Below are 15887 nucleotides of genomic sequence, written 5' to 3' on the forward strand. Positions count from 1 at the left end.
ATTTCAGTTCAGTTCAGTCGCTCAGTTGTGTCTGACTCTTTGTGACCCCATGAATCGCAGCATGCCAGGCCTCCCTGTCCATCACCAACTCCCGAAGTTTACCCAAACTCATGTCCATTGAGTTGGTGATGCCATCCAGCCATCTCATCCTGTCGTCCCCTTCCCCTCCTTCCCCCAGTCCTTCCCAGCATTAGGGTCTTTTCCAATGAGTCAGCTCTTCGCATCAGGTGGCCAAAATTTGGAGTTTCAGCTTCAGCATCAGTCCTTCCAATGAACACTCAGGACTGATCTCCTTTAGGATGGACTGGTTGGATCTCCTTGCAGTCCTAGGGATTCTCAAGAGTCTTCTGCAACATCACAGCTCAAAAGCATCAATTCTTCGGTGCTCAGCTTGCTTTATAGTCCAAATCTCACATCCATACATGACTACTATTCATTAATTTATATTGGCATTGGCCTCATAGCTTCCTGCTTTATTCAATGTGTTATAATCTTATTATCATTTTCTATTTTGATGCACAAATTGTCACAGATTAGGCCAATGGATGCCACTTCAAGCTTGCTTCTGGGGTCCTTTTGATATGTTCCTGCCATTCTCTGAGGCACTGTCTTGTTTTCTGCCGCCCTGGGGTAGTCCAGGATGATTTTGTACTTTCTTGTTGCAGCCTTTGGAATTAACCATTTCTCCAAAGACCTTGCTTCCTTTTAGTAGAGAATGGGATTTAGAAACTTCTGGCCCAGAAATTGATGAAATGTGTTGATGAAATGTGTGGCTTTGAAAGGCCCAGCAACTGGAGAGGCCCAACAGCTCATCAAGCAGCTGGAACAAACCTCTCATTTCCAGAGAAGGGGACTGAGGCCAGATGGGATCAAGGGGCCAACGTTTCCCAGCTCATGAGACAGCTTAAATAAGAGCTGACTGAGGAAACCAGAAGGGAAAGAGACACGTGTACCCCAATGTTCATCGCAGCACTGTTTATAATAGCCAGGACATGGAAGCAACCTAGATGCCCATCAGCAGATGAATGGATAAGAAAGCTGTGGTACATATACACAATGGAGTATTACTCAGCCATTAAAAAGAATACATTTGAATCAGTTCTAATGAGATGGATAAAACTGGAACCTATTATACAGAGTGAAGTAAGCCAGAAAGAAAAACACTAATACAGTATACTAACACATATATATGGAATTTAGAAAGATGGTAACAATAACCCCGTGTACGAGACAGCAAAAGAGACACCGATGTATAGATCAGTCTTATGGACTCTGTGGGAGAGGAGAGGGGGGGGAGATTTGGGAGAATAGCATTGAAACATGTATAATATCATGTATGAAATGAGTCGCCAGTCCAGGTTCGATCGTGATACTGGATGCTTGGGGCTGGTGCACTGGGACGACCCAGAGGGAGGGGTAGGGAGGGAGGAGGAGGAGGGTTCAGGATGGGGAACGCGGGTATACCTGTGGTGGATTCATTTCGATATTTGGCAAAACTAATACAATATTGTAAAGTTTAAAAATAAAATAAAAAAAAAAAAAAAAAAAAAAAAGAGCTGAGGCATCTGACTCCCTTTCAGTGCTCTTCCCCTGGTAATACATGTTGTTAGCTCTGAGATGTGATCCTGGTGGGGTTTGCTCCTCTGTGGACTTCCTTTTCTGTCCACTGAGGGTTAGCTTTGCCCTGGGGGTCCAGGACTGCCTTTCTGAGGGCTAACCTTATCTTTCTTTTTTAAAATTTTCTGTTTATTTTGGGGTTGTGCTGGGTCTGCGCTGTTCTGCGGGTTTTCTTTCGTTGCAGGGAGTGGGGTCTGCTCTTTATCGCAGTGCACGGGCTTCTGTCATTGCGGGGCACCGCTTCTAGAGCATGTAGGCTTCAGTAGTTGCGGCACGTGGGCTCTAGTTGCAGCTCCTGGGCTCTACAGCACAGGCTCAATAGTTTGGCACATGGGCTTAGTTGTTCCGTGCTATGTGGGATCTTCCCAGATCAGGGATTGAACCGAGACTAGGTTGGCAGGTGGATTCTTTACCACTGAGACACGGGAAACACCTAACCTTGTCTGTTTATGAGCCTACCTTCTCTCCACCCTGCAGACCTTTATGGGAGACTCTGCCTTAAATTACAGAGCTTCAGCTTTTATCCAGCTCTGTGGATTGGGCTGCAGACTGGTCCTAGCCTGGCATGAGCTGTCCAAACGCACCTAGTTCTCCCCTTCCAGGTCAGGGGTTCCAGGCGTATGTGCCTCCCTGAAGCCCATCTCTGTCAGCTAACACCTGTCTCTCAGGGGCAGCAACAGGAGATGGCCACGGGAAGGGCCTCATCTCGCGCCCTCACTGGCTCCTGGCCCACTTGTTACACAAACAACTCCAGGGAAGCACTAGAAATGCCACCTCCTGACATTTGGAGTCCAGTCTCAAGTGTCACCCTCAAAGCCAGGTTTAAGAACCCCTCTGATATTCCATTAGAGAATGTTTCATGCCTGATTTGAGAGTGGGTGGTGCTTACCCTACCTTCACCCTTGGTGGGGTCATCTGACAGGAACTGCCAGCCTGGGAAGCCCTGAATATTCAACGTCAGCAGCAGCTATACCATACAAGGCAGTCTGAAAAGTAGAGACTGTCTCTTGTGTTCAGTGGACACTGCCTAAGCACCTGCTGTGTCAGGCATTGAGCTGCCCGTGGTTAAGATTTAAGCCAGAGCTCAATCCACAGCAAACAGTGACAGTGGAAGTGGGTTCCATCTACAAGGGGCTGCCAAGGGCAAGTGTGGAACTTCGGACATTTGGTTCTGGCACTTTAATTCTGGGGTGTCAGGGAAGACTGTATATGAAGTTTGAGAGGGCAACAAAGAATGATTCTGCTAGATGAAAAATGTGGAAAGGGCAGAAGGAATAGCTTGAGCAAAGTTGGAAACGCCGCAAGAGCAGAGCTACCTAGGATAGCAAGACATGGGGTGGTGCGGGGGAAGGTATATAAGCAATGAAAGGCCTCATGAGATGCCTTAGAGCCTGGGCATGAAGGATGAGGACACTATGTTCTATGGAGTGTGTATGCTAACTTTACAAGAATGGAAACTTCATTAAGATTTTTAAAATAACATTTATTTCTTAAAAGTTAACATGTGCATAATAGGAAACCAAAAAGCACAAGAAGCAAAAAATGAAGTCATTCAGAATCACAAGCAGTTTACCATGACATGTCCTTCTAGGTCTCGTTTGTGTATCTTCACAACCAAGCATCCATTTTTATGTAATGAAGACCTACAGTTATGTATCATGCTGTTTCACACATCATGAATATTTACCATTTCAAAGTCCCAAAGCTATGAGTATTTTGATAACCAAGAATACACTACACCAACTCAATCTGGAAGGAAAAAAATGTAATCTTGCCTTTCTTGGCAACAAAAATTTCAAAGACAAAAATGGCAACAGGCCTCTAGATAAACATATTGGCAGAGCTATGATTAAAATACTACATTCCCTTAATGTTCAATTAAAATGAGACATAAAGCAACAGAGCACACAAAGCATAATAGTTCTAGGAGGGTTCATCATCTGATCTAAACTATTACGGTGTTAGCAAGGAGGTATGCTTCTGCTGAATTATTAAACAATGCATTCCTATATATAGTACAGCCAGGAGATGCACGCACATCAATGGTTATCATCAAAATATAAACGTGAGCACATCCACACACAGCCCTCCCTCTAGACTTCCTTCCTCCCCTCAGCTGCCAACCTAGATGAGCAAGTCCTGATGTACAGTTCTCAGAGAAGGTATAATAATTCCAGGTCCAAGATGCTGCCTTTTAAAAAAATCAATTCTAACAAAGATATTTACAAATTGGTTAATTCACTAGCTCTACTTTATATCATACATTGTCACCTCAGGACATCTAAAAAGCCTAGATGTTGCAAAGTAATGAAGCTTGTCCACAATAAACATAGGTACTTCACAAAAATGCACATACAGACCTATAGTTAAAACCTAAAACTGTCTTCCAGATAATGGGAGCTATTAGCCAAGAGCCCTTCCCCTCACCCTTCCTCTTACTCCTCCAGCATTTCAGCGACTAAGTACCAGACTACATCTAGTTCCAAGAGGTGGATTAACATAGATACTCCCAGAAGACACAGCCCTTCCTAAAAGCCAACAAAAGGGCATTCATTAAGGGGTTATTTTACTACCTCTACTTTTGATATACTTTGGGCATTAGGACTTGCTTGTTAATACATAGCAATATTAACTAAAATGCACAAACAGAACAATGGGTAGACAATCTGAACTTGTCTATAAAGACTGATGGGCACACAGCCCTTCTCTCTGCACTTCCTTCCCTGCCCCCCCCACCCCGCCCCCACCACCACCCAGTAAACTTCAGCTTACTCTCCAAGACAACCCCAATTCCCAAATAAAACCATTACTATTAACAGAAAAAAAAAAAAAAAAACTTAAAAGGTGTTTTAACTCTCTACTTTCAAAACAGTTTGTGTACTTTTACACATCTAAAAGGCTAGATGTTTCAAATAAGGATTTAAGTTTGTCCACTACACACACACACAGTAGCACTGAACACAGCGTACAATGGCTACAGTCTCAAAGTATCATCTAAACAGAACACTCTAGCCAAGGACCCTTCCCCTTTATCTACCCAGTGGACAAGTCTAATAAGCATCTATGCTTAGAGGGGATTTTAACAATTTCACTTCTGCCAGTTTTCAGAAATCTTGCCTATGAATTTTAATATCAAGTGTACACAATGTATTTATTGGTTATTTTTGTCATACACTGGCAACCTCTTTAACATCTAGGAAGACTAGATGTTGTAAATTTGGACGTTTGTCCCTTATGTACACTATATACACAACTAAACCAAAACGCAGACACATACAGGACAACGGTTAACCTTGCCTAACATAAACATACTGGTATAACCCCCCTTGTACTTTCTCCCTGAACCAGCACAAATAAAGTAATACGTACTGCTCTGAGAGGTGGTTTGATCACTCTGATTATTCCATTTCTTAATGAGTATTTCGTATGAATCTTAATGAAAGGATATATCTACAAAATGTTATTTCACTACCTCTACTTTTAACATACTTTGTGCACTTCTAAACATCTAGAAAGACTAGATGTTTCAAATAAGGACTTAAGTTTGTCCGCTATATACACAGTAGTGTTGAATAAACTACACACATGTAACAATGGTTATATCTGAAGGTATCTTCTACGAAGGAACATTCTGGTCTAGAACTTTTCATTTCTTCCAATTCCTCCTTTTTGCCATCCATCCAACAGTGAGTGGCAAGTACAGGCACATGTATCACTTAGATGTGATTTATGATAGTTTCACTTTCAAAGGTCCTTTTCAGAAGACAGCCTTTCCAATGAATTGTAACACAAAGTGTACAAAATGTGTTAGTTTACTAACCCTACTTTTGTCATACATTGGCAACCTCTTTAATATCTAGAGACTAGATATTATAAAATTGGGACCCATTTGTCCAATATATACATAATATATACAGTAAAGTTAAATGAAATGCACTTAACATATAAAGCAATGGTAAGCTGAAATGTTCTAGTACACACTAGCAAAACATCTTTTGCAAACTTCCCTCCCACCTCCCTCAACCCAGTGAAAAAGCAGAGTATACTGTTTGGAGAGGAGGTTTAACAATTCCAATTACAGTTATTTCCCATCAGTTTTAAAAAGCTATTTACAAGAAGCATTACTACGTCTACTGTAAAATGCATCAAGCACTTCTAAATATCTAGAAAGACTAGATATTTCATATAAGAACTTACTTGTCCACTATGTACACAGTACTGTTAAGGAAAATTGCACACAGGTAACAATGGCTATAGTTTGAGGTATCTCCTAAATATGACGATTTTGGCCTGAACCATTCCCACCCTCACTTCCTTTTCTCCACCACCAATCCAGTGGACAAGTACAGGCATGTATAACGCTTAGAGGTGTCTGAATACATTCATATAAAAAAATCATTTACAGAAAACAAGCATTCCTATGAATTTCAACACAAAGTGTACAAAATGTGCTAATTTTACTACTTTGTCATACACTGGCAACCTCTTTTAACATCTAGAGATTAGATGTCACAAAATTAGGACTCATTTGTCCATTATATACACTATATACACAGCAAAACAAAATGCACATAACATACAAAAAATGTTTCATCTGAAAATGTCAGGTGCAAACAACTAGCATATTACCTTTTGTTAATTCTTTCCCTCCCACCTCCTCCAAACCACTGAACAAGTGTAGACAACAGTATACTGCTCACAGAGTGGTTTAACATTTAACATTCTCAAAGACAATACTTCCTATGAATTTGAGCAAAAAGTATTTACAAAGTGGTATTTCACTACCTCTACATTTAACATACGTCGGGCACTTCTAAACATCTAGGTGGGCTAGATGTTTCAAATAAGGACTTAATTTGTCCACTATATACAAAGCAGTCTTGAATAAACTGCCACATGTAACAGTTATAATCTTGAAATTGTCTTCAAAATATGAGTATTCTAGCCTAAGACCTTCCCTTCTCTTCTGTCTTCTTTCCACCATACCCAGGGGGCTATAATGCTCAAATTTTGATAAGACAATCTTTCCTAGAAACTTTTAACACAAAATGTACAAAATGTATCATTTACTAACTCTACTTTTGTCATACACTGGCAACCTCTTTAACATCTAGAAAGACTAGATGTTGTAAATTAGGACTCATTTGTCCATTATGTACACTATATATACAGCAGAGTGAAACAAAATGCACTAACGGAAAAGACAATGGTTACTCTTGCCTCACTATAAACACACTGGCAGAGATCTGCACTTCCCTCCCCTCTCCCGACCAGTGCACAAAACAGAGTGTACTGCTCCAGGAAGGGGTCTGGCCAACCCCCCACTCCCCATCATTTCGTATGAATTTTAACAAAAAGGTATTTACAAAATGTCCTTTTACTACCTCGACTTTTAACATATATCAGGCACTTCAGAACATCTAGAAAAACTAGGTATTTCAAAAAAGTACTTATTGTCAACTATATATACAGTAGTGAGGAATAAAATGCACACACAAAACAATGGTTATATAGAAATGTCTTCTAAGTATGACCAGTCTGGCACAGAACTTTCTATTCTTCCTCCTCAAGGTCTTCCATTCGACGTCCTCCAACCCACTGAACAAACGGGGACTTCGGTGGCTCCGGAAGTTGCTTCTAAACGTAATCAAACAACTCCATTTCGAAAAGTCATTTCCAGAAGACATTTCTTTTCTATAGTTTTTTTTTTTTTTTTAAACAAATGGGCATTTACAAGACGTGATTTTTCTAACTATTTTATCATACGTCGGCAACCTCTTTACATCTAGGAGGCCTAGATGTAGCGAAAGTTTTCTTTTGAAAGGTTGGGGGTAAAGTTGAGAGCAGCTTTTTCATATTATATACACAGGCCTTTATCAGCGGCCAGTAAATCTTCCCAGAGGGCCGCGGGCACTTTCTGTTGGCCATAAGGGGTATGTTATTCTACCATTTCTATCTTCCGACATCAATGTCTCGGTAGAACGACGATCGAAGCCCACTGGCCCGCTAACGTTCCACCCGTCGTCGACCGCGGCTCCGCTCACCTTGCGGGCACGTTAAGGCCTTTGTCCGTCGTTGTCCGGACGAGGTGAGGTCTCGTCCAACTGGGACAGAGCGGTCATCTCAGGTCGCGGATCCGCGTGGCCCCAAGGCCTAAGGGTGAACGAACTGGCGTCCACAATCCTTCCCGGGCCTCCGAGGCTCTAACGGCCCTCCGCGGAGTTAGAGCGGCCGCCATTCTTCTAGTCCTGCCACGCCCGACGCCGAAAGGCGCCACGTTCTCGGTGGCCAGGCGGAGGCTTCGCCTAAGCCCAAGCCCTGCAGCTCTGGGTGAAGAGACCCAGCGGTCGGCAGGATCCTGGCTCGGAGGGGCCGACGCCATTAGGTCGCGGCGGTGGGGGTGGGGGTGGGGGGAGAGGTTCGCGGCTGCTTCCAGTCTTGGGCCCTGCCAACTGCCAGCCTCGGCGACCGCTCTGCAAAACACACCCGAGAATGTCCCGGGGCCCCCCAGTTCACCTACCGACCAAAGGCCGGAGGGCCTGGAGGGCCCCAGGGTAGAAGGCCACGATCCGCTTCTAGCCGCGCTCTCTGCCGGAACTGACTTGGCAGTTCTCTTTGCTGGCTAGAGAGGAGGGGCGCCGGAAGTGCCTTCGCGCTGGGACCCGTGAGCCAAGGTTCCGGGACTGAAACGTTCCGGCAGGGAGGAGGACAACGGAGGTGTCACGTGAAATTGGGACGCCCGCCTGGCTTGCCCTTCCAAACGGTAATTTTTCAGAATTCCCCGAGCATGCGTATTTTTTTCTTCCCTCACACCCTCGACTGTTGGACGCTGAGATTCCCTACAATCGTTCACTTATTTCAGTTCAGGCGCTCAGTCGTGTCCGACTCTTTGCGACCCCATGGACTGCATGCAGCACGCCAGGCCACCCTGCCCATCACCAAGACCCGGAGCTTACTCAAACTCATGTCCATCGAGTCGGTGATGCCATCCAACCATCTCATCTTCTGTCGTCCCTTTCTCCTCCTGCCTTCAATCTGTCCCAGCATCAGGGTCTTTTCCAGTGAGTCAGTTCTTCGCATCTGGTGGCCAAAGTATTGGAGTTTCAGCTTCAGCATCAGTCCTTCCAATGAATATTCAGGGCTGATTTCCTTTAGGATGGACTGGTTGGATCTCCTTGCTGTCCAAGGGACTCTCAAGAGTCTTCTCCAACACCACAGCTCAAAAGCATCAATTCTTCGGTGCTCAGCTTTCTTTATAGTTCAACTCTCACATCCATACATAGCTACTGGAAAACCCATAGTTTTGACTAGATGGACATTTGTTGGCAAAGTAATGTCTCTGCTTTTTAATATGCTGTCTAGGTTGGTCATAACTTTTCTTCCAAGGAGCAAGCATCTTTTAATTTCATGGCTGCTGTCACCATGTCTCCAGCCAGTGTTTTGATCACATTTGATTATCTGTAATATGTCTCTTTCTGTATAATAAAACATATTATATGATATCACATCTGTTAGGGACATTCCTGACCTAACTCTGAAGATCCCAGATTATCATCAAGGAGGGGCAAACCAATCCCATGCACCACAGCTACTAAGCCCACACACACTGTAGTTACTGAAAGCCCACTGGCCTAGAGCCTGTGCTTCCCAGCAAGAGAAACCACCTTAATGAGAAGCCCACAACACCGCAACAAAGAGTAGCTCCTGCTCACGGTAACTAGAGAAAGCCCACATACTGTAATGAAGACCGAAACAGCCAAATAATGAATAAGTAAATCTAAAAAAAATAAAGAAAAACATGTCTCAGGACTTCCCTGGCGGCCCAGTGATTAAGACTCCATGCTCCCACTGCAGGGATCATGGTTCGATCCATGGTCAGGAAACCAAGATCCCACATGACACACGGTGTGGCCCCCCCCAAAAAAATTTAACTTGTCTGTGTACTTCTGTGCTAGGCACTGTACACAGGATTTGGCTATGTGCTTTACCTTATTTATTAATTTGCTAGTTTATTATTTTTTTCTTTCTTGTTTTCTCCTTGTGTCCCTTCCTGGCACCCAGTACTATGCCCAGCATATAGTGGGCATTAATAATTGTTAAGCCAGGCTTCAGCAATATGTGAACCGTGAACTTCCTGATGTTCAAGCTGGTTTTAGAAAAGGCAGAGGAACCAGAGATCAAATTGCCAACATCCGCTGGATCATGGAAAAAGCAAGAGAGTTCAGAAAAACATCTATTTCTGCTTTATTGACTATGCCAAAGCCTTTGACTGTGTGGATCACAATAAACTGTAGGAAATTCTGAGAGAGATGGGAATACCAGACCACCTGACCTGCCTCTTGAGAAATCTGTATGCAGGTCAGGAAGCAACAGTTAGAACTGGACATGGAACAACAGACTGGTTCCAAGTAGGAAAAGGAGTATGTCAAGGCTGTGTATTGTCACCCTGCTTATTTAACTTATATGCAGAGTACATCATGAGAAATGCTGGACTGGAAGAAACACAAGCTGGAATCAAGATTGCCCGGAGAAATATCAATAACCTCAGATATGCAGATGACACCACCCTTATGGCAGAAAGTGAAGAGGAACTAAAAAGCCTCTTGAAGAAAGTGAAAGAAGAGAGTGAAAAGCTGGCTTAAAGCTCAACATTCAGAAAACGAAGATCATGGCATCCGGTCCCATCACTTCATGGCAAATAGATGGGTAAACAGTGGAAACAGTGTCAGACTTTATTTTTTGGGGCTCCAAAATCACTGTAGATGGTGACTGCAGCCATGAAATTAAAAGACGCTTACTCCTTGGAAGGAAAGTTATGACCAACCTAGATAGCATATTCAAAAGCAGAGACATTACTTTGCCAACAAAGGTCCGGCTAGTCAAGGCTATGGTTTTTCCTGTGGTCACGTATGGATGTGAGAGTTGGACTGTGAAGAAGGCTGAGCACCGAAGAATTGATGCTTTTGAACTGTGGTGTTGGAGAAGACTCTTGAGAGTCCCTTGGACAGCAAGGAGATCCAACCAGTCCATTCTGAAGGAGATCAGCCCTGGGATTTCTTTGGAAGGAATGATGCTAAAGCTGAAACTCCAGTACTTTGGCCACCTCATGGGAAGAGTTGACTCATTGGAAAAGACTCTGATGCTGGGATGGATTGGGGGCAGGAGGAGAAGGGGACGACAGAGAATGAGGTGGCTGGATGGCATCACTGACTCGATGGACATGAGTCTGAGTGAACTCCGGGAGTTGGTGATGGACAGGGAGGCCTGGCATGCTGCGATTCATGGGGTCGCAAAGAGTCGGACACAACTGAGCGACTGAACTGAACTGAATAATTGTTAGACGAATGAATTTATTGGGCAGTTACTATGGGTCAGACATTGTGTTAATAACTGTCTCATTTAATTTGCACTGCAATTCTTCCTTCCTTCCAATTATGTGAAGTACGTATTACTCTCCTCCTTTTATGAGAGGCTGTGTAATTTATCTAGTTCTTTGGAAGAACTAGGATTCTAACCAAGGTCTTGTGATTCCAGAGCTCCCTGGCACTAGAGAGGGTTTAGAAGCCTGAGTACACACCAGCCTGCAGCCACCCACAGTTCAGACTAGAAGCAGGGAGATTTAAAAAGACTTATTTCTTGAAGGATTATTTCAGATCAGGTCAGAGATTCTGGGGCATCACTGCTCAACCAGGAGGTAGATTCAGGGCCTGGGTCAAGACTCAGGATGGTGCAGAGTAGGGCAAGGTAAATACTCCAATGTAAGCATCCTCAGTGGGGCTGGAGAACTGGCCTACAGACCCCAGGCAAGACTCGGGGTGTACGGGGTCTGACTGCTGACTCCGGCCACGGCCATGTCTGTCTGCGTGTCTCAGATCAAGGGTGAAACAAGGAAAAAAAGTAAAAATAACGAGCCTTCCTGGCACTTCTCCTCGGGAAACATCACATGTCAGGCCTGTGACATGGAGCGTGTTTGTTAGGCCAGCGGTTCCAAGCTCATTAGCGGGAACGGTGCTGAACAGCAAGCCACCCACGCAGCTCGTTTGGGAGACAAACACAGCGCAGCATCCATTCCTCCCCGGCCTGGGCATGCGCAGTTCCAGCGTTATCAACATCAGCACGTATCTGCACCGAGGCAGGTCTGCTTGGCATCAGGGCTCCGGGGAATGGATTGTGTGTGGGTGTGTCCCAGAGAGGCTGCTCGTAATCCTCATCATTATCATCACTGCCTGAATCTGAGACGGTTCTGTTTTAGTACAGAGTTTCTCAAACTTGAATCATGCCCTAATCAGCGTTAACAACTACGGCCATACCTTTGTACTGTGGATACCAGTTTTTACTTAATACCTCTCTGTGAACTGACTCACTCAGCACAATCATCACTATGTTAGCCTTGTCCTCAGTGCTGTCTGTGAATCATCAATTGGACATACACGTTATGTTTTCCTAATATCTGGAATATTACAAATATACAGCTCTTTGAAAAAGATCAGCTGAGTTCACTTGAAATCATCTTAGTGCAACCAAAATGCAAAACAGTTGGAGTCAAAGGGACACAAGAGACATCCTGAAAGAGTTCCCAGTGGCGAAAACTGGAGCAATTTGAGCAAGAAAAGAAATAACACAGTACCAGATTATAGCCCAGAGTATAAATATCCATGAGTTCATACGGATGTAAATAAATAATGGAACAAATAAATAAGTGGAGAAGGGACAAATCTTCCTAAAGAAAGTTTCCAAATTGTTTATCCCCTCCAAGATATGGAGCTTAATCTTCTCTCCCCCTCCTCCACCTGAAAGGGGGCTGCCCTTAGTGACTTGCTTTCAGAGAGTAGAAAGAAAGAAAAAACAAGTAACTTCACAGGAGAGAAGCTTGGTAAACTTTACCTTGGCCAGGCACTCAAGGTGATCAAGTCGTATTAATAGCCTACCCCTGACATGATGCCATGGAAAAGGCCACTTAACCGTGACGATAACCTTCACTGAAACCATGAGAAAAGCATCAGTGAAACCTAAATTGAGGGACACTCTACAAAATAATGAACACCAAAGTACTCCTCAAAACTGTCAAGGTCATGAAAAACAAGGAAAGTCTGAGAAATTGTCCCAGGCTGGGAGAGATTAAGGGACATGCAGATTAAATGTAATACAGTATTTTGGACGGAACCTTGGAACAGAAAACGGATGTTAGGGGGAAAGCTTAGTGAAATCCAAATAAAATGTAGAGTTCAGTTAATAGGAAGATACCAGAGTTGTGACCAATGCATGTTAAGTCATGTTAATGCATGTTAAGAGTCATGTTAAATGTTAGCAGTATGGGAAACTGGGGGAGGAGTACATGGAAACTCTCTGTGCTATAGGAAATCTCTGTACTCTGTAAATCAAAGATTTACATTTGTTTCCTGTAATTATAAAATTATTTTAGAGTAATTGTATTATTTTTAGTAAGGGGGGTTATGTACACATTAGTGGTTTGGAACATAAATTTTGAAGGAATGCAGATGTAGACCTGTGTATTTGTTGCCTGTGGCTAGTGTAACAAATTACCACAAAACTGATAGCTTGAAACAGCAGAATTGTATTCTGTCATAGTTCTAAAGACCAGAATCTCAACATTAGATTTACTGGGCTGAAATCAAGGTGTTGCGAGGACCATGTTCCCTCCAGACTTGTCCTTGTCTCTTGCAGGCTGTGGCTGCCTGCATTCATTGGCTTGCTGGCTGCATCACTCTGATCTCTGCCTCCAAGGTTTCATTTTCTCCTGCTGTTCTCTATGTGTCTGCCTGCCCCCCTCTCTCTCTGCTTTCCTCTTGTAAGGATATTTGTGATGGCATTTCATGCCCACCTGGATAATCCTGGATGATCTCAACTCAACATCCATAATTTAATTAATCACATCTGTAAAAACCCTCTTCCCAGATAAATTACTACAGGCTTCAGGGATTAGATCTCTGCATCTTTGGGAGGTCATTATTCAGCCTACTACTGCAGCCTGGCTGTGTGAAATTTAGGACTTCTGTAGTATCAATAAGGTTCCTTTAAAACTGAAAACAACAAAAACTGTGTAACTATTTTTAACATCTTCATTTGGGTTTCACTTGAAGTCATCTTAGTGCAACTAGTGGAACCCAAGCAACACTTTGCAAAACAACTGGTACAACAGTCTAGTCTCAGAAGTCTTAGAGGGACTTCCCTGGTAGTCCAGAGGTTAAGAATCTGCCTTGCAATGCAGAGAATGTGGGTTTGAGCCCTGGTTGGGGAACTAAGAGCCCATATGCCCACAAGCCTTGGAGCAACTAAGCCTGAGTACACATGCTCCAGAGCCCATGTACCACAACAGCAAGAACCCATGTGCTCCAACTAAGACCAGATGCAGCCAAATAAATAAATATGTTTTTAAAAAAGAAGTGAGAATTAAATTCTAAATGGACTCCATACCAACAAACTTGTGACCTTGAGTAAGTCAGCATATTTTTTGAAGGGTATACTCCTCTGTATTTCTATACAAGAGGGATGCTAAGCTTTGCCTAGAGGAATGTTGTCAGAACCCGTAGACCATGTAGCAGATGTACAGCAGACATTCAGTCAACCTCCTCTTCATACCCCCTCCACTTTATAGAGTATGTTAGACTATGTTACAGCTTACAAAATATTTTCTATGTACAAAAATGTGTTTAATTGCCCTAAAATTTCACCATTTTATGGTGAGATAAAGCCAAATTTTCCTTCCCGGACTAGACAGATGGAAAAACTGAGACTTAATGTTAATTGACTTAGCCAACATCACCCAGTTAGAAGGCTAGAGACAGCAGGAGTTTGAGAACAGGATGGGCAGGAGTCAGGAGGCAGTGCCCGCTTTAGATGGGGAGAGTTTTGCATTCTGGTCACTTGACTTCTTTTTATGACTTTCATGACTTTTTTGGCCCTTGTAGGCATTTGAGTTTATGACCCATGATGTGATTCTAACTCCTGGCTCACATTGCTGAAATTTGTTCAAAGATCTTTAAACTCGAAGCTCTGAGGCTGTGCCCATAGGGTTCTCCAGCGACAGCTTCCAGTGGCCTCTTGGCCCTGGGCTTCTTTGATCTCACAGGTTTTCCCTTCTCTGAACTCTGTGAGATAGACCCACAGTTTGTTCCCTGGTTTGGCCAGGATCCTGGTTTCGATAGCTCCTTATTCTGAATCCTTGAAGCAGAGATGAAAACAAGAGCCTCATACACAGGGTTGGGTGTTCTTAAGGAGACCATGGAGGCCTTCTGAAGGTGACTCATCTCTGCCCTCCGAGGTCAGAAGGAAGGGACCAGAAAGTGTGCGGAGCGCCCAGGAGCCCATGTCAGGAGTTAGACTTCCCAGGATCCAATCCCGGCTCCCCACACAGCCCCTTGACTCTGGTCAAGTCACCAGCCCTTCTGTACTTGTTTCCCCGTTTGTAATAAGGAAACCTTTATTTCCCTCAAAAGAAAATTGTGAGGCTCGAATTATTGTACACGAAGCTGTTATTACAGCACTTGGTACAAGGTGAGTGTTCGCCCTATTCATTATTAAGCCCAGAATCTTTCCAAGAGCTTTTCTCCCGTTTCCGTACGCGCCCTCTGCCTCGGGAAATCTGATTCCTCCTGAGGGGCAACGCAGGGTTCTGGAGAGGTGGAAGTTCTGGGTCTCTGTCACTGTGTAGCTTGACGTGTGCCATTCCCGGGCTCCCCATCATCCCCCTCTGTACAAGGGGACGACAAAAGCGCGAGCCGCAGCCTCTGCCGCTCTGCGGAGAGCAGCCTGCCCAACCTCGCCGCCCCGCCACTACGCGGCCGGGACCTCCACTCCGCAGGCACTGTGTTTGTGGAGGGGGGTTGAGGGAGGAAAGCAGCGACTCCGGCCGGGTCCAACGCTGCCATGGCAACGCCCGGAGGCTGTCGGGAGGAGAGAACGAGGCCCCGCCCAGAGCGAAGCCCCGCCCCAACAAGGTTCCGCCCAGAAAAGAGGCCTGGGGCCTCAGTTCTGGGATTCCGCGGCAACTTTGCCCCGGCTCTGTGATTCCATCAGTGCCTAACAGAAGTGCCTCTGACTGGCCGACTGTGTCTGACTGACCACAGACGCCATCACTGTCTCTATCTGGCTGTGTCTAATGAAAACAGATTTCGTGAATGCCTGATGGACCAAGACCGCGTGATCTGTCTGCCTGACCACAGTCGACTGACTGACTGCCCTACCTGGCTAATGGCAGCTGGGACCGACGGCGCGTGTCTGACTGAGTCGATCTTGCTGTTTCTGACTGA

The 15887-nt window shown here is 44.4% G+C and overlaps 1 protein-coding gene across 2 annotated transcripts in view; it reads left to right on the forward strand.

The window, feature by feature from the left end:
* Positions 1-8078: 8078 nt before the first annotated feature.
* Positions 8079-15887, forward strand: part of EPB41L1 (erythrocyte membrane protein band 4.1 like 1) — a 165248-nt gene continuing 157439 nt past the window's right edge. For both annotated transcript variants that reach the window (XM_070381659.1, XM_070381663.1), the window contains exon 1: positions 8079-8380. The gene's annotated coding sequence lies outside the window, so the exon portion shown is untranslated. The remainder of the gene's footprint in view (positions 8381-15887) is intronic.

This window comes from Bos mutus, chromosome 13 (genome assembly GCF_027580195.1).
Source record: "Bos mutus isolate GX-2022 chromosome 13, NWIPB_WYAK_1.1, whole genome shotgun sequence".
In the NCBI taxonomy this organism is placed as follows: domain Eukaryota; kingdom Metazoa; phylum Chordata; class Mammalia; order Artiodactyla; family Bovidae; genus Bos; species Bos mutus.